At 30.6% G+C, this 23,314-nt stretch overlaps 1 protein-coding gene and 1 long non-coding RNA gene across 14 annotated transcripts in view; one reads left to right on the top strand and one right to left on the bottom strand.

The window, feature by feature from the left end:
• The window catches only part of LOC145303550 (uncharacterized), a 553,816-nt gene that overhangs the window by 115,587 nt on the left and 414,915 nt on the right, over positions 1 to 23,314 (bottom strand). For 2 of the 13 annotated variants that reach the window (XM_080145053.1, XM_080145055.1), the window contains exon 1: positions 21,344 to 21,664. The exons of 10 other annotated variants lie outside the window; for them this stretch is intronic. The gene's annotated coding sequence lies outside the window, so the exon portion shown is untranslated. Of the gene's footprint in view, positions 1 to 5,077; positions 5,162 to 21,343; positions 21,665 to 23,314 lie in introns of those variants that run through there. One more of the 13 variants, XM_080145054.1, reaches the window with a different exon arrangement.
• The window catches only part of LOC145303552 (uncharacterized), a 43,096-nt gene continuing 30,199 nt past the window's right edge, over positions 10,418 to 23,314 (top strand). Inside the window, exon 1 of the long non-coding RNA XR_013873738.1 lies at positions 10,418 to 12,492. This is a non-coding gene — a long non-coding RNA (uncharacterized LOC145303552). The remainder of the gene's footprint in view (positions 12,493 to 23,314) is intronic.

Genomic DNA, 23,314 nt, shown 5'->3' with positions numbered 1-23,314 from the left:
GTTTTAAACAAAAATAATCACAAATCTCATTGATTTTTTTTTTCTTTTTACACTAGATAAATAGTTTATAAATTCAAAGAAATTGACATAACTTAATCACAAAAAATATTAAATATTTTTTAAACTCAATGAACTTTTTTTTATAGTCCAAATAAAAATCTATTATACGAGGTGGCCCACTTAAAAGTAGCCCACTCTCTCTTTCTCTTAACAACGAAGTGACACCACAAGACAAAAGGCAATTTTTTTTTCCAACAAGATGGCGCTACATGCCACACGTCTCATACATCACTGACATGAGTTCATGACATGTTTAGAGAAGAGAGAACAATAAGAAAAGGGTTATGGCCAGCAGGTTTCTCGAACTTGTCATCATGTCATTTTTATCTTTGGGGAACTTTCAAACAAAAAGTTTATGCAAATAAACTCACAATCTAGACCAACTGAAGGAGAACATTACCAATGCCATCAAGAGAATCATCAGAGAAGATATACTGGCAGTATCTGCAAACGTTAAATGTGCTCAGAAATGTATAGATGTCAACGGGGAGCACTTCCAGAATCTTTTATAACACTACAGTAACTTAAACAATAAAAAAATGTTCCTCCTCTATACTACATTTTCTGGGCTACTTTTAAGTGGGCTATCCTGTATAAAGCCTGTTAGTGTGTGTGTGTGTGTGTGTGTGTGTGTGTGTGTGTGTGTGTGTGTATACATCTCGCTAACACTTCTGAAATCCAAAGTAGATAAGAATGATTCTGATACTATCTTAAAGGACCTGGAGTGAGATGCATAATGTGAAATTTATAACAAAATATTCATTTTTTTTCTCCCTTAACGACTGCAGAATCTGATGGATGGAGTCATGTAAAAATCGTCTCTTTCTAAACGATTTCAGCATCAGATACGTTAACTACTTAAATTTGCAACGTCTTGGTATGACTATCATTGTGGCCCAATGGGCTTTGGACATTGATGGAGAAATACTTCTTTTTGCACTCACACCCACCTTATGGCAGACGTTTCATTTTTTATCTTTAACATTTTTTAAAATGTTTATTCTGGCAAACTTTTGCATTTAGGTTAAAAGATTTGTTATATATTTTTTTTATTTTCTACTTTGCATTATTTACTGGATTAAAAAAAAAAAAATAATCAGAGGGAATTTTTTTATTGTCGGTTAATTAAATGAAACAAAAAAATTATTTTTTTATTTCAAATTTTTTTTTTTTTTTTTTTTAATTGGAGGTTGATTTAAAGCTTAGATTACTATTAAAACACAAGAATATTACTTATGTAAATCACAAATTTTTTAAAAATCATAACTGCTTACAACTTTTTTTTTTTTTTCATTGCTCACATACCCTTATTTCAAATTCGTAGCAGTGGGCTGACATCACTGGATTTTTTAAATTTTTATTTCAAACTGATATAAATTATTGCAGAGCAGAATAAAAATAATTAAATTAAAACAAAAATCATTTAGCAAGTATAGTTAAATGCAATTTCGTTTTCTTTTGTTTTATATGGCTCGGGCAACGCCGGGTATTTATGCTAGTTAGATATAAAGAGTATCCGTTATTAGTTCAAAACAAATTATTTTTGCAAGCGATAATTTGAAAGAGATTTAAGGTCTAGTATAAATTTACTATCCATTCACCCACAGTATGTATACACAAAAAGGATAGCAATAAACGGTATTTTAATTGTAGGTGTGTATTATATTTAATGGATGATGATTTGGCAGGATGGATGGATAATAAAGATAGAAATCGAGAATAAAGCAAACGACAAATGAATTGGAACAAAAAGAAATTAAAACAGCCATGATTTGAATCAATAGTTCACCTAATTCACAGCATAATTACATTGGCACACCTGTTCTCAATAGATCACCAAAGTTAAGCAACACCGAGTCTCGCCAATGCCACCGAATATGTGAATATTTGAGAATACCAAGTGCAGTATGTAAGAAGAGGACTTTGACGCCTCCCTGTAAAAATATAACGTCGCCATTTCTCTTGATTGGGATATGCATATGACTTGAAACAATCTGTGAATTTGATCTTCCCTAGAAACTTCCATTTGGCAGAAGTCTGTTCAACCTGCATAGGGTGAATACCGCAGCTTTCTCACTTGCTAGAACTAGGCTTTATCAAGGTACACGAGATAAAGAAACAGATTGCAATGCATATTTTATAAAGCTGAGTATGTTTACATATTTGTACATACAGAATTCACTACTAAATTAATTAACCAATCATTATGAAATTTGGAACACAACTGCTCAGTGTAAGTGATCAAAATGTGAGCTATATTTACTTTTACGTAAAGAATAAAACACAATGATGGGTTGCTGGCCGCTTTTTTATGTTATAGTGATTACAAAAGAACTTTAAAATTCAAGAAATAAATAAAAAACTAATAAGTTTAAGTAGACTTTCATTCGAAAATTCAAATATTTCAGATTTGCATTAAATTTTATCTGAACCACAAGAGACTAAGATAAATATCATATCAAAGAACACACTGTTGACATCTTATTACTTTACTCAAAACCAATAATTATAATAACTCAACATGTTTACATCTATTAAATATTTTATTTATTTTACTTTTTTCATCCCAAACAAGGTACATTGCCGCTTGGAATGTAAGGGGCGACTATTTGCGATATTTGCAAACCTAACCCCGAGAAACCATGTGCAAACACATGTACCAAGATGGCCACCAGCAATAACATAAGAAATGATACTGCTTAATATCCGGAAAGCTACTTATTTGCGGAAAATTTAAATGCGATATTCGTTTTCAGCATACCCAAAAACCTTAGAAGATAACATTTTTCTTTAAAATGTTAAGGTGGAAACAAGGTAAAAATTTACAAAATGCATCACAATGAAATTCTTTATTGAACCACCTAATTATTATTATTTAGATATCTTCAGTAAAAAAAAGCAAAAACAGAACAGGTTTGTTTTACAGATTCGAAAAAATGGTCTTGACAATGAGTTAAAAATAAATTCAAGTTTCACGATATATTTTATTTAATAGTTAGGTGAAAGTACAGAATAGTTAACAAAACACCCTTCCATGTAAAGAATGGGTTTCTAAATAACGTTATTATTTCAGCATGGTAGCATAAGTGCACAAGTACCTTTTATTTGTTACATATTTATTTTTTTGTTTGTTTTTACCACCAAAAACAAACGTATGTACTTTGTACATTTTGTTGTTTTTTAACGTTTTTAGTACATGTGTACTAAAAGCGTTTAAAACAACAAAATAGTATTGTTTGGAAATCAAATTTGAAAAACTTGATAATTTTTTTAAATTGACAAACCCAGAATAAAAAAAATGAAACTTTCTGCTTTCGTTTTGAAAGCAGAAAAAACAGTTTTCTGGTTTTAAGAGAATACAAACTCGTTAATACACTGATAGCGATAGTTAGCGGATTGCTGTCATTGTTTCACTTTAAGCGATTTGAATTTCTATAAAAGATAACATTTTAAAACAATTTCCGCATTTCTTGTATATTTTATTTGTTTTAAATTTCTCAGCTGTTACATATTATACATGAAAATAATTCTGAAACTATATCAATAGATCTACATCTATATGAAAATGGATGATATATACAGATTTATCTTATCAATTTTGAAATATTCTTCATCAACTTTGCTCGGTCGTAACTTTGCTTCCTGTGGGCGTAAAAATCAAAATTAAACACCAGTAGAGATGGACTTCTTTGTTTATATAGCCTGTAAAATTTCAGCCATATCCAATCAAATTTAACCCCGTGCATATGTAACGTATGAAATGTAAACATTGAAAAAACTATGTCCCTTTTTGCTTTCATAACTTTTTACCGTTTTTTCATTTTTAACTTGAAGCATAAAAATATTGAATGCATAAAAGAAAAATAAATTATCATTGGAATGTTTATTCTATTCTCTTTTCATCAATGTAATTCTTTTAAAAATTGATCAACAAAGATATGACTTGTTGAAGGTATGTAATATTGCCGATGTCCACGAAAATACAACATACACTTGTAATGCTACTAAGAGATTCAACCCCGAGGTCAAGCTAATTGTTATAATACCTACAGGCCCTGATTACATTAGATACACTCACTAGTAGATATCAGACGGGCATATCTAATGTAATCAGGACTTGTAGGTATTATCACAATTAGGTTGGCCTAGGAGGTGAATCTCTCAGGGCCAGCCACACTGATGAGGCATCGGGGTTCCAGCGACAATGTTACAACTCAATATAAACTGTTTTTAATTAATTACAGTATTATATTTTCTTTAAAATAATTTATTTAGCCAAGAGTAACGTTTACGCCCGTTCTGTTAAAAATAAATAAATAAAAACTGCCTGTTAAGCTAAATTAGGACATGAGGCTAAACAAGTAATAGTCATTTTAAAGCACAAGTTATGTTAGTTGGCAGGGGCTGCCCACACGAGCAAGTTCTTGTCACTTGTCAAAGAAATATTATAAACATTTGTTATTGGCAGACGATGCGTGCGTTTTGTTTTGTTTTTGTTTTGTTTTTTTAAATTTTTAGTACACAACCAGTTAAATAAAAGAGTTATTTATAAAAGCTGACAATTTCACAGTTCAATTTTATTCATGTTAAAAACATGAATGTAAACATTCTTCCTAATCAAAATAATCTTTAAAGTTTACAAATACAGCAAATGTGTTATTAACGATAATAAATGTTAATTTGTATGTTTTTTAATTTTTAAAGTCATTTTGTAAAAAGTGCCAATGCAATAAATGTTTATTTTATGAACCATCTACACGTTTAGTTTAGTAAATGGTTGGTGTGGGAGAAAGAGGGCACTATATAACTTTGTCTGGAGTAAGGTGGGGGAGGAGAGCTACAATTTTATTAAGACGACACTGAGAAAAAAAAAAAAAAAAAAAATCAACAGTCCGACCATTTCACAAGAAGAAATAGGCATTTATAGAGTATAGTTAACAACCAAGAAATGAACAACAAACAAAATATACAATAAATAATTTTTAACAAATGCAAGAAAATGTAATTTTTTACCAACCTGTATAATTTTAAAGTATGGAACCTGATTGTAAGATTTATTCTTATCTCTGAATATACTATCGTCACTTCACTTGGCAAAACAGGTGTAAATAAAAAATTGTGATTGATTTTGTTTAAGGATGGTTGCTAATTGCAGGCTTAAAAGTTTGTGAAAAAAAAAAAAAAAAAAAAAAATCACAAAGTTTATCCTAACGCTAACCCTAAGTACAGGGTAGTTGATCGTTGGATTTCAGGTTAGTGATAAAGGGTGCTATTTTTTTATTTCTATTTTTAACTATTTTTAATGGCATCAAACAGCAATAAACACGTACATACATGGAACGAGTATATTAGATTTTCGTGACTAAAAATAAATAAATAAATAAAAAACAGTTATCGATGATATCTTATATTGAAATAATAAAAAAAAATTAAACAGTTTTCGAACTTTAGCACGATACAGATAGGAAAAAAAAAAGGGTCATTGCATTTGGTAAAGAGCAATTCGTTGTCTATTTTATTTGTTTCGATTTCTCAGCTGTTAGTTACACTGCATAAATGCCTAAGAAATGTAGATGAACACTTGCAGAGCGCAGCGGCCAATGTTTACACACCGGCGTCCAAAATTAAAATGTGTAAACTGTTTTGTATGCACATTGTCTGCGCATACACTATCCTAAATAAAAACAAATAATTATATTTTGGACCACTCAACTTATGAACTTATTGAAATGGTCTTTCTGGGAGCTACTTCGATCCCTTAAAAGGCTACATTTTTCTTCAATAAACCAGTTGAGCCAAAATCCACGGGCCAGCATCATCGGCGCCCCCTCCATCGGACTTCATGTCTGCTAGCCTGTTAATATACGCATACTCACTCACACACATACATACATACATACATACATACATACATAGACTATTTGACCCGCCCCCCCCCTCCCGGTGCTCATCTGTTCAATCAAAACCAAACCTATTCAATGAAATATTCCAAACTTTCTCATGGAACTAATTTTCTAATATGATAAACAATGAACATTGACTCTTATAACAACTTTCAATCAATTATAATTTTTTTTCAATTGAGCAGAGAAATTTTCATTACGATTTCCTTACCCCTTGTAATTAATCGATTCACACTTCTTCGATATCTCAACCAGTGGTATAGCAAGGAAGGGGCGGGCAGGGGGGGGGGTCCGCTCCGAGCGGCATTTTGAGAGATTAAAAAAATAAAAATAAATAAAAACTAACCAAAAATCTGAAATTTTATGCCCAAAAGGTAAGACATTGGGAGTTTTAGAGATTACGAGATCAAAAAGATGTGTCCCTATTTTATGAGCAGCACACATCAGGAGCAGCATTTTGAGAGGTCAAAATATAAAATAGAAAAAATAAATAAAAGCTAACAAAAAAAAAAAAAAAAAATTGGAATTTTTTTTATCAAAAAAGTTGGAAAAACTCGAACTTTTGGAAGTATCGGAATCAGAAAAATGTGTCCCTATTTACAAGCGGTCCATGTCAGGCGGCAGCATTTTGAGAGGGTAAAAATAGAAAATAGAAAAAATAAAAATAAATAAAAGCTAACAAAATATCTTAAATTTTATACCAAAATTTTTTTTTTAAATTGGAACTTTTGGAGATATCGGAATCGGGAAAATGTGTCCCTATTTTACGAGTGGCACATGTCAGGGGCTGAATTTTGAGAGGGTACAAATAAAAAATAGAAAAAAGAAATAAAAGTTAAAAGTTTGAAATTTTATACTGAAAAGGTTGTAAAAATTTGGAACTTTTGGAGGTATTGGAATCGGAAAGGTGTGTCCCTAATTTATGATTCCAAAACCGATTGTTTTAAATTTTTAATTAAATTTTTCGTTATTGGTACTAATGATAAATATTTATTGTTTTTAAATTATCACTTAAACTAAAATGATATCAAAATACGATGTAAATTTATTTTATTTGTAAAATAAAGTTTTTAAAAAAGTTGCATAAATTCTCTAGGTAACCTTTCATAGAAAGCAGTTGATTACATGTTCCAAAAAATGAAAAATTAAACAAAACGTTTTGTCAAGAAAAATATTTCAAACATCACTGATAATTAAATGATACAACAGAAAATTAGCAACAGAAAATTACGTAATTTTGGAATTGTAGAAACATTAAGCAAGTACAGAATAAAAATCGACTGTAAACAGATTTTATGATCGTTATATCAGAGTATATAATTTTTAATGGGAACTCAGCACTACATCTCAAATACTATTTAAGTGGCTTTCTATTCGATAGTTTAAATATTGCTGAATTTCTGTCAAGTTTTGAACAATCACGGAGTAATTGATTTTTTTCAAACTATTAACAAAATTTTATAATCATTGATGTATTTATGATTAAACCGCAATTTATTCTGATGAATTCTGGTAATAGGATTTTAATTTTTTACTTTTTTTATTAATATAATAATTGTAAAAAATAATACAAGAAAAATTTCCTTGGAACGCGTACCTAACTTAGAAAAATCAACAAGAGTAAATATTTAAAATCAAACAAGAATAAATACTTAAAAATATGTATATTTCTGTGAGATGCACTTAAATCCTATTTAAAACTATATCGTCTTTAAGAATGGCCTTAAATTATCTTCAATTGGCATTTATTCCGTTTTCATACCATGCCAAAATTAGTTCCCCAGTGTAATTTTCCTAAATTTAATTAAATTAAAATAAAAATATAATGTGATTTTTAATTCATTTGGGATTTTATGTTTTTGCCTAAATCAAAACGTAGATTCCATGAACAAAGCTTTTTTCTTAGAAGTGCACGCCTGTGGATCTCTCTTCCGTTTGCCTGTTTCCTACCTAACTACAACTTGGAGGTCTTCAAGTCCAACATAAACAAGTTCCTGATAAACCGCCCCCTTAAGTAAGACACTTTATCAGATCTCCATTACTAATGATTACTATGATATTATCTCATTGATTACTGTACACACAATAACCCTTATCCCCGAGTCGCCTCCGGACCTTGATAAGTGGTGACTTCCATGGAAAAAAAAAAAAAAAAAAAAAAAAATTTTTTTCACAAACAAAAAATGCACTTAGTTTGTGTGTGGGAGGGAACCATATTAAATATACGAGGGGTGGGGGGTTGGGTTCAATATTTTTCTCGAATGTAATGAAACAACTAAAGATGCATTCTCTTTTAAAAATTTGCATTTGTCATTAGTTGGCAAAATGCTATTTGAATATTTCATAAACAATTGAAAATAATTAACAATTGTTATGCAAAATAAAACGGTATAGGAACAGAATAGTTACTAATATTGTGAAAATTTTAAACTAATGATATTTTCCTTTTGCTTTATTCGACTTTCATTTTGTTTTATGCGATTGCATATGGACACCGTGAAAATCTTGCTGGAACAAGGCACAAACAATTATTTTTAAATTTAAACTTTTGTACATTAATTTAACCTAAAATGATGAATAATCATCATTTCCAAGCTACTCTAACGTTGTAGAAATGTTAGAGTAACCCGAAATCTGACTGGCAAGGTTGTAAAACTATGCATAATCGCTTAGACCCCCCCCCCAAAGCTTACAAAAATTTATTTCCATGGAGAAAATAATTTTTGATTAGTGTTCTAAAATGCTACAAGGTCTCTGAAATAAAAAATCATTTGACGCCCAATTAATATTGAAGCGTTAAGAAAGAAGTAGTGTCGAGTGTTACATGAGAACACAGGAAAACATCCGACATAAGGGATCACATCTTGGCAGTCTCGATAAATAGGTTTAATTCTATACATTTTTGCAAAACCATTTTTGAGGTTTTAATAGGAAATTTACGTGATTTACAAGCCACACAGATTCAAAAATGTCTCAAATAGCAAATATATAACAAATAAATATTAGCAAGGGCAATATAAGTTACTCTTCTACCTAGCTGGATAAGTTATAGTGTTTGTATTTAATGTAAAATGTTTATTCGGTTCGAAAAACAGTCCTGAACGGTACACGATAACAAAACATTGCGTATTCCATGTATTTTTTTACATGACTATTTTTTGTTGTTCTTGTACTGCTTGAGACTATATGTTTTCCCAGCTCAATAAACATTTTACATTAAGTAACACTACTAAAAACTTATCCAGCTAGGTAGAAGAGTAACTTATCTTGCCTTTGGTAACATTTATTGTATATTTGTTGGCGTTTTTTTTTGGACGTTTTTGAATCTCTTTGGATTGTAAAACAAACACAAAAAACTTTTAAAAACATTGATAATAAAATAGATTATTGAAAAATAATGAAATATATTCTTTACAGTGTTTGTAAAAGTTCAAATAACACTCTAGAGCCAACCCGTACTTCATAACATCCATACTGACTCCAGAAGCCCCGATCAAAATTGGAAAGGCGTCTCTTCAGTTTAACCAGTAAAAACACTAAAAACTTATCCAGTTAGGTAAAAAGCAAACAATTTAAAACATGTTTTAAAACAGCAGTAAATAAGTAAAAAAAAAAATATATATATATATGGGGGGGGGAGAGGCGCTAGTCTCTTTAAAACAATATCGCCTTCAAGAACGGTTATAAAATGTATTTTTAATCGATATTTATTCAATAAAATACCAATTATATAGACGATTCGTCCATGGACGAATCTTACATGGAAGAATCTTCTGGCATTTAAAAAAATGGAACAAACGCAAATTTTAGTGAAACGAAATTAGCGAGTACAGCCTAGCAAGAAAAACAAAACAACCCGACAGCTGATACCAACTAATAATAAACGTGTCTTAATTTTTAACTACTCTGTACTTGTTATGAATATGCTAATAACGAAATGAATTAAGATGTTTTTTTTTGTGTTTCAACTAGACTGTAAGTTACACATACTCCAGTAAACAAAAGATACTGTAAAAATCGAATTTCATCATCCTTTCTCTGCACAAGAATCAAAACAAAACAATAAAATGAAAAAAACTAAGACGTTTTTGTCGTTTTTGCCTAAAATGGCCGAAACAAGAAATAAACAAAAACAAATGTTATCAAAGGCAAGCTAAGTTACTTTTTTACCTAACTAGATAAGTGTTTTTGTGTTTTAATTGTTTTATTTTTCATTTCATTGTTTTGTTTTGGCAATTATGTAGAGAAAAGACTACGAAATTCAATTTTTGCGGTATATTTTGTTTATTAAAATATTATGTGAAACTACAGTCTAGTTGAAACAAAAACATTTCTTCGTTAATTCATTTCATTATTAACATATTCATAAGTTAAAAACAAGTATTAACCCTTATCCTTGCGTAGTCACTGGGCCTTGATAAGTGGTTATGCCTATGTAAAAAAAAAAAGAAAAAAAAAAGTATTTAAAAATTAAAACACGCTTATTATTAGTTTTTATTATCCACAGTTGAGTTTTTGATGTTACCTTTTCTTGCTAGACTGTACACTGTCCAGTCAACTCACTAATTTCGTTTCACTAAAATTTGCATTTCGTTCCATATTTTACTGGCTTGTGTACATGCCGCTTTTGTAGCGGTTCACTACATTACATTTTTTGGCATACTTGATCAGTTATTCTCGTTCTTTTCTGCATCTATACATCGCTGGGATGTCTTGATTCAGTTGACCGGACTGTGGAAACTAGATGGAGTAGTCGAGCAGATGCTGTAAATGTTGTGGTAAAAAAATTATTGGAAGTCGTCATTGCCCTGGAACAGCTCACAGAAGAAGGAGAAAATGCAACCACAAGATCAGACGCATCTTTAATTCTCAACTCGGTATTGTCGTTTCCGTTTCTTTTATTTCTGTGCCTTTGGAAAACTATTCTCCCAGAAATCATTGATGCCCAGAAGTATCTTCAAGAATAGGGGCTTTATCTGCAACAAAGTTCTGCCAGGTTGACGGTGTGGAGAGATTGTCTTCTTCAGAATAGAGAAAAGATGGTGGACACTGCAATAGACGAGTCAAAAAAAAAATTCTACTCTGAAATGGGGATAAGCATGGAGCATCATATCCGCAAAAAGAAACGAATGGGTGGTCAACGATTGACTAATGCAGCACTGGGGTTTGATACCGAGTTGAGACAGGAAATGCTGTCTGTCATAGAATTTTAAGACCTCCCTGGGTGGCAAAAACTGATGCTACACCACTGATCTCAACTAATGAATTTCTACCTTGTTTTTACAAGATCTATGAAAATATTCATGAACATTGTTTTTCCTATCTTAAACATAAATATATAAAATATAAACATATATAAAATATCTCTTGTGAATATATGCTTTCTGAGCTCATTTTGCTTATCATATAACATGTCTTTCATATTCTCACATCTAATTATATGCACAAAAAAAACTTTTTCACTGAAAATATTTCTTCAAAACTGGCTCATCCCAAAAATACTTCTCCCATTACAAAACATAAATAATAACCCCCAAACGGATCTAAGAAAAATATGTTTATGTGAAGTGGTTTAAGTTTTTTAGGGTTGGGTTTTTATCGAATTTCTTGCTTAAAAGAAGAAAAAAAAAATCGTTGGCATCGATTATGAAAATTTGACAGTAACTTGTGCAATAAAATTTCAAATTTTCAATTGATTTCCTGAATTTTTAAAAACTTTTTTTCTATACAGATGAAAATATTTGTTATTTCTCGTAACTTAAAATGCATTGAATATTAGTAGTTTCATTTGCTGTTGAGATCAAAGATTTCATTCATGGCAACATGTATTGGGTGGGTGTCTAATAATATTTTTTATAGCACATTCATTACACAAACGGCGCCATTGTTGGGGGGGGGGGGGGGTGATAACTCCCATTTCTTCTTGGTCAAATAGTACGGCAAAAATAACAAACAAGATTATTTTTTCCGAACACAAAAGTATTTGAAAATCAAAACATTTATTGTATAAAAATGTATCAATATATAATTGTAAAAAATTTATTGAGAGAAATTATACAAACTGTATTGTGCCTCCTCATTGGTCAATTAAAATAACCATTCTTAATGATGAATTCAAATTTTAACCCACAAGTGTTGCAGGCCCTTTCAACTGAAAATCAGTTCTGGAAAAAATGCCGGACTCATTTTATTTTTGTTAATTTAAGGGCCATTGGCGCCCAAATTATCATGGTATCTTCGAGACAATTTAATCTCATAAGTTAGGTAATTCTTTCTTGATGTAATATCGTCTTTTCAATCAGCAAAAATTGTTGATTTTTGGTTAATTACAAACTCATTGGATGCATCTGAATCACTAATTGATCGTAGTATTAAAAGAACAGCTCTTTGTAACAAGGATAATTACTAATCTTCAGAAGATTCTTCAATTGCCCCTTCATCAAGAAGTCAACTACCAGGCTTAGCAGAGCCGCAAGATTTCGCAACATAGTTTGCAAGAAAAGAAAACAACCTGTAACTAAACCATCAGGTAAGTGCACCTTTCAATTTGTTGTGTTTTAATTTCACTCTCTGCCAAAGTTCGAAGCTATGCGGGAAAAAAAATTCTCACATTATCGAAAATTAAGTAAATATAATTTTAATAAAACACCTTTTCAATTAAAGCATCATTGGATTTTTTTCCCTGCTAAAGTATTTTTTGAATTAAAGTAAAATTGGATTTTTTTTTTCCGAACAATTTAATAATTTAAAAACATTTTTTTAATTATAGCAACATTGGATTTTATTTGTTCTTTTTTCTGAAACATTTTTAATAATGGTAGAAGCGCCGTTATCACATGTTACATGACTTAACTTTTCAGAAATGAGGTTCGTCTGCTGGACCTACTTTCTTCACCTTTTTTGTGGCACCTATTGAAGGATCAACAATATATTATAGTTTCAATTTTTAAATTAATTCCTTTACATAATAAAAGAGGTGCACTTTTTCCTCTCTGGACCAAAATACAGCAGGTTTCAAACAACAGATGCCACATACAAATTTCTTATGTCTAGCCTATCAGCCACTATCTTACATAACTTTATAAAGACTTTTCTGACACATCCAGGTGTTTAAATAAAATCCTAGATTACATCTGAGGACCTACAGCATCACTATTGCATTAATCTACAGAGGAAGTAGTCCAGATTTTTACCCCTATCACTAAAGTCCTACCACCGCCACTAGTAAACACTGCAGATTTTTATACATAGGATACAGATATTATGGTTTCACCCTCCGTAACCGATTCATAAATTTATAGCACAGCTGTTAAATTACTGTCCGCCGATTTGAAAAATAATAAATTCTCCCTAAAAACCTTCCGGCTATTCTCATTAGCTTACACCAGACTGATCCCTTATTCCAGAATGCAATCCTATACACTAAAACGAATGATCAAGATACTATCCAACATGGTGTCTACAGATATATGCTTACTTAGCTATTCGGAATTAATTGCTTCTCCCTCTCTTTCTCCCTAAATGTGTTTGCTAGAGAGAGAGAAGACATTCGACCACAATATCAAACCGACGGAAAGATAGATGGATAAAGCGCTTACTTAGCCATTTGAATTGAATTACTTCTCTCTCTCTCTCTAAATGTGTTTACCGAGAAAGAGAGAGAGAGAGAGAGAGAGAGAGAAAAAAAAACAGACAGAGGGAGAGACAGACACAGAGAAAAAAAATGACAGAGTCAGCTTACGGAACGTAAACAGAACGTTTTCGCAAGTAAACAAATGAATATGCGTTAAGAGTTTTAGATAAAAATAATTTCTTTTATTTTACAAATAAAACTTTTACAGAAATAAACAATGGCAGATTTGCCGTTTAGTTATATAGATAGCCTCGAACCCTGTTATTAAAAAAGGGATACATTGGGTTGACACCAGTACATATATCATAAACAGAAGTTTGTTTATATTTACGCCATTATTGAAAATGTCATCCTATCATTAAAATTTAATTAAAATTAACCATGTTGTTTAACAAATACGCAAAACAAATAATGAAAAAAAAAAAAAATGATTACTGGGTTTTATTTTATAAAATAAAAACATCGGACAATATAAATAAAATGTTGCTTTTGTTCTCAAAAAGAAAGAATGAAAGATGAAGTTAAATATTGAATTCTTGTGGAGATGCAGAAACAAAGAAAAGGTGTTTCCGCATCCGAGAACAATACAAAATTTAAAATCAAACCAAAATCTTATTTGTATTGTTCAATGTTTTAATTTTTAATCATACAATGAAAATTTTAAATCATAAAATAGAACACATTAAATAGTGTTATTTCTTAAATAATGTGGTTAATCTATATACCGGTGTCAACCCAACGTGCCCCTTTTTTGATAACAGGGGGAGGGGCTACTTGTATAACTACATGGCAAATCTGTTTTCAGTTTATTGGTGAAAAAGTTTTACTTTTAAAATGAAAATATTTTTATTTAAAACTGTCTGATAAAGTGTTTCCTGTTTTTATTTATTGAAAACAACGAATTTAGTCCATCAAAACTTACAGACTCTCTCTCTCTCTCTCTCTCTCTCTCTCTCTCTCTCTCTCTCTCTCTCTCTCTCTCTCTCTCTCTCTCGACAGGTAAATGGATGGCTTCTTTTTAATGTTTCTTTCATCATTCGCTATATAGGTTCGAGCCTGCCTGCTTGCCTCCCTACTACTTTTTTTTTTTTTTTCCACATCTCTCCACCTGGGCTGACTACTGCGGCTAATTTTTATTTTTACCCTCATTGATATTTTTTTAATTTTTAATGGCTGGGACTTGCTCAATATTTATATAGGAGTTGAGGGTGTCTTGGGCAGCAACAACAGCAACCGTACTTTACTTCTTTCCGGGAGGGAGGGGGGCGCTTCCACCGGGCAACGCCGGTTAGTGGGTACTGCTAGTAAACCAATATTAATGGAAAGAATCGCCACCTGGCGACAGTTTAGTGAAACACACACACAAAAATAGCACCGTCCGTGTAATGCAGAAGTGCTAGTTTTATTTTTAAGTCATTTTCAAAACTGAATTTTAGGAACTAAATTGATCATTTTTTTTTTTTGTTCTCATGTAACGCTAGACACTACATGCTTTTCGAACGTTTAAAAGTGAAAAAAACGACGAAAAACTTTTCCAGATAGATAGATAGAAGAGTAACTTATCTTGTCTTTGATAACATTTTTTATGTATTTGATTTTTTTTTTTTTTTTGCTACTTTTTCGAATCTGGTTTGTAAAACAAACCTTTATTATCATTTGAACGAATAAACTTTAAAACTCTAACTCAACCATTTGCACCCCCCTCTCTCTAAAACCCTTCTCTTCCATTCTCTAGCTGGAAACGCACACACACAGACACAACTCTGTTATGTAATAAATTCCTTGTGGAATTTTCTATTCCAATTAGTACATAACAAAACTCCCTTAACAAACATGATCCAGTCAAAACCCAGAAAATGAATTTTTTCCCTTAAACTTTAGATATTTATCCGGAGTAACACCAGCCAAAAAAAATACCAACCTTCTGTGTCGGTTTTGTCGTTTTCCACATTTAGCCCAAATGAAAAGAAACTGGAATCTTAGGGAGATATCAATCATACCAGTTATCATAGGTGCTACAGGACTTATGAAGAAGAACCTGAAGTCCTACCTAACTAATATTCCTGGTGAACCAAGTGCAAAAGAGATCCAGACAATTGCACTTAAGGGAACAGCGAGGATACTTAAAAAGAGCTCTCGGTTAGTTTCAATAAAAAACGGGGCAATGTTGGCAGCTGGTTTGGCTGCCCATACCCAGCATTAAATCTTCAAAGGAAAAAATAAATAAATAAATAATAATAAATAAATAATAATAAATAAATAATAAATAAATAAACTGCGTTTTATATTATAGATAAACTTTGGATTAGTTAAAATTTGAATAAATTAAAAAAAATAACTAATTATTTCCTTGTTAGGAATTTACAGTTTTCTTACCAAATTTAATTTAATTACAAAAAATGTGCTACTAGAATATAGCAGATGAATATAAAAAAGATTAAAAAAAAAAAAAAAAGATTCTAAAGTTAAAAAAAAAAAAAAAATTATCTGAAAATTGTCAATGCAAAACAAAATAACTCAAAGGAAAAAATGTTACCAAAACAAAACACTAGTGAGTTTGTTTACGGTTTTAGGTTTGAGGAATAAACAAAATTCACAAAAGAATTTTTAATCAACTGAATGTACAGTGCATACTACACTGGAAGTCTTTGTGACTAAGAAAAGAGATTAATATTTAAACCATCCCAAAAATAGCAAACGAGAAGAATATATATCTTAAGTTTTATTCATTCTCGATAAACGCCGGGCGCCTCCTAAAGAAGTTTAAAATCTAAATTTACCAAACATTTATAAATTAATACCATTTTACTTATACCCTCCTCCCAATTAAATTTATAAAATGAAAAAAAAAAATTAACGCTATATATATATATATATATATATATATATATATATATATATATATATATATATATATATATATATATTGCGCTTCTACACTATTGGGACGCAATTTCAGAAATCGTAGTACTAAATTTCACATGAGAACACTGATATCTACGCATTCCAGTATTTTTTTAAAGGTGATTATATCCAAAAATTATGAACATCGATAAGGTAGAAAGTTATTTATTAACGAAATTAAATAGAATTTGATAAAAACGATCATAAGACACAAGAGAGTTCAAATGGGAGGTAATTTTCCGTTTTGATTTAAACAAGATGGCGCCAATTTTTCACCTGCTAACACGATTAAAGTTGTTTTGTTTAATAATTCAGTAATATTCAGGTAATTTCGATTGCATAATTTGGAAGTTATTATTGTAACTTATTAGAATTGAAAAAAAAAAAAAAATCAGTTGAAACCATTGTTTTTTTTTATCTGAAAAACTACATTTATCGACTACAAAATCTCATGCATACAAAATTAAAATTCTGGTAATTGAGCACTTTTGCAGTTTGCACCGATTTTCCCTTGCTAAAATACAAATATAAAATTTTGCATGGATTCGAAGGATTTATATATTAAGTTTCATGTGTAGATCAAAAGCTGACTGGAGTTAGGTAGGCAAACTTTTTTTTAAATATATATATCTGTACAAATATATATCAATCCTTATTTAAGAAGCTCAATGTAATTACAGATCAATATAGAGAATAAATGACAAGTTATATTCCAAAATTCGTGATGTTGATCATCTTATAATTTCTTCCTTTAATTCAGTTGACTTATACAATTCTTGACAGTATCTGTTTCGTAGTGTAAAACCAATCAATTATTATATCAGTGAATCTATTATGCCCTTGCCCCTTAACTCATTAGAAGAAATAACAACAACCAATCCGTGGGTTTGTATTACTGTACACAGATTCAAAAAAGTTGTCAAAAAACAAATATATAACAAATAAATATTATCAAAGGCAAGATAAGTTACTTTTCTACCAAACTGGATACATTTTTTTTTTGTTTTTATTCAATGTAACATGTTTATTCAGCTCGAAAAACATGCAGTGTTTACCGATGTATTGGAAAATTCAAAATGGCGCCCGACACTCTCTTTAACATGGTAAGTTTGGGAAAAGGTGTTATAAATAATAAACTAGACAAAATACTATTAAAAAAAAACACCGAATATATGTCAACTTATGTCACGGTAACATATAATGAGCGAATTTCTAACAGTATTTTGTCTAGTTTATTATTTATAACATCTTTTCCTGAACTTATCGTGTTAAAGAGAGTGTCGGGCGCCATTTTGAATTTTCCAATACATCGGTAAACAGTAAACACTGTATGCTTTTCGAGCTGAATAAGCATGTTACATTGAATAAAAACAAAAAAATATATATCCAAAAGTAACTTATCTTGCCTTTGATAACATTTATTTGTTATATATTTGTTTTTGACAACTTTTTCGAATCTATGTGTACAGTAATACAAACCCCCTTTATATTTTTCCATTACGCCATATTGAATTTTTATCAAACAAAATCATTACACCCAACTATTCGTACCACCAATTTTAATTTATGAATCTTCTACCAAAATATTGATATTATTTCCATAAGTATATATACAAAAATTAGAATTAATAAATTTACTAATTATTAAATAGAACATTTTGGTAGAAGATTCATAAATTAATTAAAATTGTTGGTACGAATAGTTGTGCTTAATGACTTTGTTTGATAAAAATTCAACATGGCGTAATGGAAATATATAAAGGTATTTGCAGCTTCTCTCACAATTTTCGGAGTTTAATCATGTCAAATCACACTTTATTACCTTTTAACGGATTGATTGTTGCTATTTCTTCTGATGAGTTAAGGGCATATTCACTGATTGATATAATTGATTGATTTTGCAGTGCACTACGAAACAGATACTGTCAAGAATTGTATAAGTCAACTGAATTAATGGAATAAATAAGATGGTCACCATCACGAATTTTGGAATATAATTTTTTGTCATTTATTCTCTCTCTCTCTATATATATATATATATGCACACATAAATACATATAGAAAGAGGTTTGTGTGTTACTTACTATAAGTTTTTTACGCAAATATTACGCAAGTATAAATCATGTAGAATATCTGCATGAATATAATTACATGTAATAGTTAATCATCCCATAAGAAAACTGCAGGGGGAAAAAAAAAACAAAAAAAAAACGAGGATTAATTAAAATGAATGTTTAAAAGAATATACAAATTAACTTGATCTTTTGCAGATGAATGCACTTCCACGACCCAGTTATAGGAAAGTTGTATTTTCTTGTTAAATAAATAGAAAAAAAAGAAAAAGGTTTTTAATATGAATATTAATGAATACACACACAAAAAAATAAAATTAATATAAAAAAAAATGAATGTGTCGCGAAATAGTTTTGAATTCTTAAACATTTTTAATTCAATTTTTATTTATTTTTGGCAAACTATTTAGAAATTTTGAAATATATTCATTCATAGAAACATGAAAAAACAAAAACAATATACACCACATTTTTACAGTTTTATCAGATACAACTGTATGTGCAAGAGAAAAATAGTTCGACAGTTGCAAAAAAAAAAAAAAAAAAAAATGAATATTTCACATACGTTAAAAAATACATATATTAAATTCAAACAATATAATAAGTACGAAGCCAGTAGATAATATTGCCAAAAAATTGTTAAATCGCCGAGATCACAGGAATTCCTTCCTGGAGGTGCCGAAAAAAAGTAAAAAATTAATTGATAACAAAAAGTTTACGAATAATCGTATTAGTATTCAAAACAATAGTTTACGTTTCTATAAATAAATATTTTCTAAATATAGATAAATGAAACAAACAGTTTAAAAAAAAGAAGTTTTTTGTAAGCTGGAACAAAATGCGACAGATTCAATTTCTGTAAATAAATATATATTTTTTATATTTAAACAATTTACCAAAATATATAACATTAACTTCAATAAACATAGTTATTTAAAAAAAAATATATGCGATAAAAAATGAATAAAAGTAACCAGTTTGGAAAAAAAAAAGCTGAGGTATGGTTTCCATTTCGTGTTTCCATACCTCAATTGAGAGACGCGCGTGTCTTCTAACCGTGTTATGCTTAATTACCAAAATTCTTAAAAATTTTAAATAATAAAAAAAAGGGGGGGGGGAGCTTTCAAATTGGTAATTACTTTGAGATTCATCAAAATATTGAAAAATCTTCTGGATGTAAAAACGAACTTCGTGTGCGTGCAAGTTCGTTTCCTATGGACTCCAAAACGGCTCGGCAGATTTTTCATGAAATTTCACACAAAGGTACTTTATGTGCCTGGCAGTGTTCTTAGGTTTTGTATCGGAAGGTCTTCGATAAGTATCGAAATAAAAGGAACGGGCGATTTTGATACACCTTTACACAGCCTAACATTACAAGAAGTGAATTTGAGAAGTTTTATTACCACACAAGCAGAAAGGCCCGGCATATAAAAATCACCAGTAGTTTTTTTTTTTTTTTTTTATGACAGGGCGCGTTAGAAATAAATAACTTTAAGAAATCAAACATTAAGATGTAACAAAAATGTTTAACAATTTTATGTTTACTTTTATAAACGCAAAATAGTTAAATATAAAATATTTCACTTCACACAAAAACATTCGTGAATTAATGTTTATGCTAGAAAACTGTCCGATTCATTCAACCGACGAAAAAGAAAATAATAATTTCCTCTTTGTCACGGCAATGTCAAAAAATCCATAACAGCTGTAAATGTAGTAAACACAAAAAATAAACTCAAGTACAATCTCATTACTATCACAAAATGTGATTAATATATATATATATATATATATATATATATATATATATATATATATATATATATATCAGTTTGAAATTGCGTAACAAACTGCAGGTTCTCTTACAGGGGATATCCAAAAGACTGAAAAGAGGCCTTATGGTTCTTATCTTAGAATTCGACTTAATTAAAAATACAGAAAACACACAAAAATCTTTGATACATGTACTCGTCACAGAATGAAGATGCCATATTCCAAAAATTACGTAAATTGATCAAATATTTTTTTTTTTAACTAGGAAAATCAAATTTTATTTGAAAGCGAGACGTTATTTTTTATTTGCTATTTTTTTTAAATATTGGGGAGACAACTCAATTCGAACTATCGATATCAAAAGCGACATTGTAATTGATATAATTTACTCTTAAAAAATTATTTTCTCTCTCTTTTACATGACTTTTGGAATATGATATCTTCGTTCGGTGACGAGTACGTACACGATAAAGATTTTTCTGTGCCTATTTTTTCTTCTTTTAAATCAAGTCGAATTGTAAATAATAACCGGCTTTAATAAATATTTCTGGCGCCCCAAGGGGGGGGGGCAACAAATGTTAACAACAAAACGAATTAACGCATTTTAACGAAAAAACTGACATTAACACAACTTCCTGTATTTTTTTGTTTTTAGTTTTTAGACTAAAGATTGTCCCTCGAAGTTAAATAACACAATAAAATATCACATGACAGAGAAAGAAGATAGGAAAACAATATTATTACTGCAATACAAACGAATAAACTATGTTTTCAACCCCACAATAAAATATTAAACACATTGTCAACAATTAAAGTTGTACACTACAGGATTTAATTTCTGCGTTCATGTCTTTAATAATAAAAAAAAATATTAAAACGGATTTACAATATGACACAAAGCAAATAGAAACAATTTTAGAACATTACAGACAAAATGAAATAAAAAGAGGAATACGAATGTATATAATAATAGCAATGGTAATAATAAAAAATCTTACAAAGTCTTGGCATGATGAGGGCTTTTGTTTTTATTGTGGCCGTCCACAAGGAAGACCAGCAACTACTTTAAAAGCAAGAACAACAACTCCGATTCTACGGTTTTGCCGTTTGATGACCGGCGGGCCTCAAAGACGGGCAATCATAAAACGACTTTTTTTCTTTTTTCTTAATTTTTTTTTTTTTAAAGTATCTTAATCTCCATATAAATAAAATTGAATGACCACTTTTCTCTGTGTTCAGGGCGGTGACGGTGGCGGTCTAGTGATTAACGACACTCAGGTGTCCAAAGTTCGAATCCAGTTCGTCCCACAAAAAAAATCACTATGTTGGCAACCTTCATGTGACTGGTCCGTCCCATAAGTACCCAATGTCTTTCTAGAAAGAATTCTGACTATAAAAATATCAGGGAAACCAAAGCCAACAATATAATCTTTGGATTCGTATGATATGATGATCTATGTCGAGTATCGTATTTCTCGCATCTACGTAACTAACAATACATTATTAAAAAAAAAAATAAACAAAAAAGACTATTTATTAAGTGTCAGACTTTGGATGTCTTTGTACCACCACCGAATATATTGTGGATCATAGACTCACTCCAATCGATTTTTTTTTTTTAATATAATTTTAAGGTGACAACATATTTAAACTTTGGTTATATTAACACATAGGTGTCATGTCGAAACACAGACGTCAATGGTCACCGATGTGTCATTTGACTCGTGTTTTTGTAAAGCGCGAACTAGCGAAATGCATGAAACTGAAACGAAATAATTGTTTTACGTTTTTAAATTAAAAACCTTAACAGAAGGAAAAAAAAAAAAAAAAAAAGCCCCCCCCCCAAAAAAAGGGGGGGGGGAAGGCACTTGTGCATTACTGTCATGGAAGAACTTTTGGTTTTCATTTTGAAGATCACAAGACAAGGGGACCGGGACCGTATCCTAAGTCAACAAATAATGTCAACAAGAATACAATAACACAAAATAAAACATTAATAATATGGATTAAAATAAAAAAATTTTAAATACTAACACAAAACAAAAGTTTTATATTAAGTTTTTTTTTTTTACCCAAAAATTTAAAAATTTCGAAATAAATGCGTGTGACGTTTTTGTTTGGAGAAAAATTTTCGTAACAAATTACATTGTGTCCCCCCCCTTTTTTTTTAATTGTCATTTCACCACAAACAAGGCACAGTACCACTTACTTGTGAGGGGTTACTATTTAGGACCAGATTTGCATATTTAGGGAATTGGATAGTGAGATGTTTGTTCACATTACATTTGAATTTTTGCATGTCAATACAGTCAGGGAAGCAGGGGCCTGGGAGGGAATTCCAAAGTGCAGCAATCCGAGGAAAAAAGCTATTCGAGTAGAAGACTTTACGGCATGTAGAGATCTCTATAATGTAGGGGTGGGATTTTGCTGCTTGTCGGGTTTGTCGAGAGTATTGTCATCGAGGGGGTACTACTGCTTGGAATTTGTCAGAGCACTTGCCATTGAAATACTTATAAAACAAGCACAAGGATGCCACGTTTTGGAGAGGGAACTGAGGCAGTTTAGTTGATAGTTCAGGACCTATTAGGTTGGTGACTTTTTTTTAACCGTCTAGGAGTGAGACTAGTGGCAGATGCACCAGCCCAGATATGGCAACAATACTCCATGCATGGGCGAACCATGACCTTGTAGAGATATAGGATACTCTCAGGTATGAGTAGCCTTTTAGCACGGTAGAGAGAGCCCAACTTCCTTGCAGCAGCTTTGGCAATTATCTCAATGTATTTGTTCCAATTCATGTTGTCTGTGAATCTTAACTAGGAGTTTGAGGGAAGTACTTTTAGGCAGTGTATCATTAGCCATGACAATCAGTGGTTGACAAGGTCTCTTGCAATTATTAAAGGAAATAAGCTTAGTCTTGGTAGTGTTGAATGTTACCAACCAGTTACGGCCCCATTCCACTACAGTCT

The sequence above is a fragment of the Euprymna scolopes genome, chromosome 19, assembly GCF_053919585.1.
Source record: "Euprymna scolopes isolate OS-2025 chromosome 19, ASM5391958v1, whole genome shotgun sequence".
Classification (NCBI taxonomy): domain Eukaryota; kingdom Metazoa; phylum Mollusca; class Cephalopoda; order Sepiida; family Sepiolidae; genus Euprymna; species Euprymna scolopes.
Note: the sequence above shows the minus strand (reverse complement) of the source record. Positions and strands in the feature narration are given on the sequence as shown.